Here is a 4,516-nt window from a genome sequence, read left to right on the forward strand (position 1 = left end):
GAGGTATTTTATTTTTTTAATTTTAATATACACATGTCAGCATGTGGTTGGTCAAAAAATAAATGAAAAAAGATAAAATTAAAAATAAAAAACCCCCAAAACTACCAAGGATAAAAATTAAAAAAAAAACCCAAACCCAAAACCCGTCATTAGGGATCCATTTCCTCTATGTCCTTGCCCCTTTAAAAGTCTAGGACTTTACGCTTTTTAGGGTGTGTTAGGATTTGAATTCCTAACTGTTTGGAGGACCTTGAATTAGAATCGAGTCTGTCATTACCATTTTTTATTAGAAACCAATAAAGAGGCGTCAATGAGTTTTAGGAAAACTCATAAACCTCGTTCATGCCTTTCTCCCAATTGGAGTTCAAGGAATAATTAGCACGAATCATAAGTCTACTAATGCCCAAATTAGTCTACTAGTACCATAAATTAATTCGGGAGCGAGGGTACTAAGATAACGTTCCTTTTTGAGAGGAATCGCCATCCTAGCCCAAGTGCGACCTCTACTAGCTCTTCCTTTTTCACAATTTCATTGCCAAACAATATATGTACGTGATACCTAAAACTAAGTTAGTAAATTTTATGTACACGCATTAATCACAAAAATATTACATTACAACGAATGTAGGTATTCATTATAATTAATTCAAATTCGTATAAAGCAAGGACAAAATAAACAAGCTTCGCCTTGGCTTAAGTGATAAAACAATCAATTAATTTATTCAATTCTAGTCTTATTAACAAAAGAATACTATATTGAATCGAATAATTAAAATTAAAGTTTATTTTAAATAAGTCAAACAACACTTATTAGCATATTCAAGTGATTTAAGACAAGAAAGGACATGTGATTTAACTAAGTGCTCGGGAATTACCACTTTTCATTGCTAGATCTTCGTTTAGAATGCAAATGTACCCCTTTTTGTTCGGGAACCTCCACCATAAGAACAAAGTAACAAATGGATGAGTATTTAGGACAAGAGGGTTTGATTATTGCATAAATTCACTAAGTATTACAAATAACTTTCTGGCTATTTTTTCTATGTGTTAAAAGCTCATTTTGAACCTCTATTTGTAAAGAATGGTTGAGATTAGGGTTTCGGAGAATTTGCGGCAACAGGGGGCGCTTTAGAAGTTGCGCATGGGTGCCACACATAAGTATAGGAGTTGCGTTGCTCTTGGTACTGTGACTTATGGTCTTGCGCGTGGTTGTATGGTAAGATTCGATTTAGTATTTTTCTGAAATTCCGAATCTTCGCAAGCGCAACACTGGGAGTTGCGTTGGGCTACTGTGCGCAATTATGTAAGTTGTGCTGGCTCCCGAGCGCAACTTCTTAAGTTGCAACTTCTTAAGTTGCGCACGTATTTTCCTGTGGCGGTCTTAGATTTTAACCTTGGTGCTCTAAATACGTCCGAAATTAGGTTTTATTCATGGATTTGGCCTAATTTTTTATCGAGCTTAGTCTATTAAGCTTTAGTCCATTTCGTTTGGGTCAAGTTAGTCTATTTTATGTGTTTAGGCTTTGATCAGTAGTTCATTGGCATTCTTTACTCCAATCCAGCACAAAGATGGAATTATTTATCGTCATACCACTTCCGGTCGGGACAGAGGATCAAAAGTAGAAGTCTTCACCAGCCCCTACCACGGTGCTACCGCGGCCAACTCACTACCATCCTCGCCCAACCCCTTCCCTCCGAGCGCCGGACGCCGCCCAGACCTCCTTCCCCTCCCCCGGTGTTAGAGTGCCCCAACGCCACCCTCTTGTTCCCCTTCAATCACCATGAAATCCAGCAAAATCCCCCAAATGCCAACCCCCAAATCTCAAACCCTAACCCTCACCTCCGATCTCCGGCAACGCCGATGGTAAAGGGAGGAGGGAGAGGGAAAAGGAAAAGGAAAAGGAAAAGGAGCAGAAGGCTAGGGCGATGGTGAGGAAAGCTGCAGCTAGATGTTTTCGGCGGTCGTGGAGGTTGTTTATGGGTTTTTAGAGGGAAGGAGGAGGTGTTACGGGAGGGTTTTAAGGGAATAGGGAGGGTGGTTAGGGCAGCGCCGGCACCGGGGGAGGGGATGGGGGGTCTAGGCGACAGCTGGCGATCGGGGCGGAAGGGATTTGGCAAGGCTGGCCGTAGTGGCACCGTAGCAAGGGGCTAGTCTTGGTCGTTTTTGTTTTTATTTTATGTTTTTTTTTAAGTCATTCATACGCTAACACGTGTCTCGTAACCTGTAATATTAGGTTGGATGATCGATTGGGAGTGCTATTGGCGGACGGGGTATAAAATTCGGATTAATTAAAAATAATGCAAAGTTATGATTAATATTGGCGGATGATGCAAAGTTGAAATTAATCATGACAATTTTTCCTTTTAATTTTTGTCTTTTTGTTTGTTCTCGTCAGCTTTTGTCTTGTAACCTGTAATACTAGGTTGGATGACCGATTGGGAGTGCTATTGGTGAACGGGTATAAAATTCGGATTAATTAAAAATAATGCAAAGTTATGATTAATATTGGCGGATGATGCAAAGTTGAGATTAATCATGAAAATTTTTCCTTTTTATTTTTGTCTTTTTGTTTATTCTCGTGAGCTTTTCACTACCCAAGGTATCTATCATGACTTCCACCCAAAAAAAAAAAAAAAAAAAAAAAAGGGTATCTATCAAAATTGGGAAGTTGGCAAAAATAATGTTACAAGTAGCATAGTTATAATCGTCGTGCTCTTAACTAAGAGCCAAATACTTCGTAGTTATCACCGACAACGTCCTATAAACGTAAATAAAAAAGAACGTCCTCGGTCTTCTCACACGTATTTCACAGTCAACAAACAGCTTGAAATGCAAAACAGATGCTGGAATTTATTTCGTACAATAAATAATCAATAGTACGATTAGTATCAATCAATGTAACCAACAATTCAGCCAATCACCAGGAGTTTGATTCAAACTAACAAAGTTATTAACTTACAATAATGCGACATTATTATAGCTTAAATAGTACTACCAGTCTACAACTAATAACAACATTACAGATGATTTAACAAATTTAACCCCATATTTTTTACATTTCATAGTTAAACTTTCCTCAACCAATTAGTAATTATATCATTCCGGACTTAAGTCACGTTGATATGCACCGCGACAACTAAACCCGACAAGGTCCTAAACCATGATCACATCTCACAAGGACAAATTTGGGAGTTTGAATTGCTGATAAAATCAGCCACCCTTTTAAGCAGATCTTTAGCTTCATCACAATCAGGCTTATACAGATGAAAAACATGACCTCTTCCTTTACTTTCCATAAACTCTAATTCACCTTTCCATTCACCATTTTCTTGACCTTCCCTTAAAACTTCATAGTATTTCACTCCTCTTTCTCTTAAGAAATCTTTCCCACCGACACAAACCAACACCTTCTTACACCCAACAATCTCTCTTCTCATTTTCTCCGGGTCAGCCGCCGGGTTCAACCTCGGGTCTAAAACCCCGGTCGTATCGGGGTACAGATAATCCCATAACCCATTCGGCTCACTATCTCCAAAGAACGGATGGACCATTGCGATCCCTGCAAAATAAGACCCAGACCTAGACCTAGACCCAGACCCATCGGACTCAGACTGAATCCGAGTTACAATGTCGTGGACAATGTTAGCTCCAGCACTGTCTCCAGCAAGAAAGACTTGATCAAAATCAGCCCGGTCATTGAGCCAGGGCTCGGGCCCTGACCCGGTTGAATGTGATAACACCCACTTCGTCGCGGCCAAGGAATCGTCATAGCAAACAGGCATCGGGTATTCCGGAGCGAGGCTGTAATCGACAGAGATGGCGATACAGTGAGCTTGTGAGACGAGGGAGTTGAGGTAGCTGTGGTAGATTGAAGACGAAGCAGAGTAGAGGCAAAAGGCGCCGCCATGGATGTAAATAAGGATGGGAAGTTTAGCGTTTGGAGGGTCAACTTTGATGGGTCGGAAAATACGGGCTGATAAGCCCGGTGAGATGGTTACGTCTTTGGAATTGACTAAGGTGGCTGAATCAAAGGATGGTGGAACAGTGTCGGTTTTGAGAAGACGTTCGATTCGGCCATCTTTGTAGACTCGAAGACGAGGGGAGAAATCATGGAGGATTTCTGATGACATTTGGACTTCCATTTTTCTTTGGTTTTTTGGTTTTTTGTATGGAGGTTAGAAAATGTAATGGTGAGAAAGGGAAGGGGTGGGGAAAGAGGGGAATATAATGGTGGCAGTTGGGTTGTAGCGTTGGGAGTTGGGGAAGTAGGGGTGTGTATTTATGTAGAAAATTGGAAGGTTATATTTTGAAGAGGCTTTCCAAACGGAGGGTTGAGAGCCATTTATTCTTGTCTCGCAGGGGCATATGAGTCTTTTAATATGTATTTTGAATTTGGACACGTGTTTTCTCCGTTTCGAGGTAAAGCAACCCGTTACGAGGGAGTTATGAGACGTCCCTTTCACTTCCAACTTTCGAGCTCTGTAACTTTGTTTCTCTCTCCTCTCTTTCAATACT

At 40.5% G+C, this 4,516-nt stretch overlaps 1 pseudogene; it reads right to left on the bottom strand.

The window, feature by feature from the left end:
• Positions 1–2,872: 2,872 nt before the first annotated feature.
• LOC145587719 (putative carboxylesterase 7 pseudogene) lies at positions 2,873–4,261 on the bottom strand (annotated as a pseudogene).
• Positions 4,262–4,516: the final 255 nt, after the last annotated feature.

This window comes from Chenopodium album, chromosome 17, assembly GCF_948465745.1.
Source record: "Chenopodium album chromosome 17, dcCheAlbu1.1, whole genome shotgun sequence".
NCBI lineage: Eukaryota > Viridiplantae > Streptophyta > Magnoliopsida > Caryophyllales > Amaranthaceae > Chenopodium > Chenopodium album.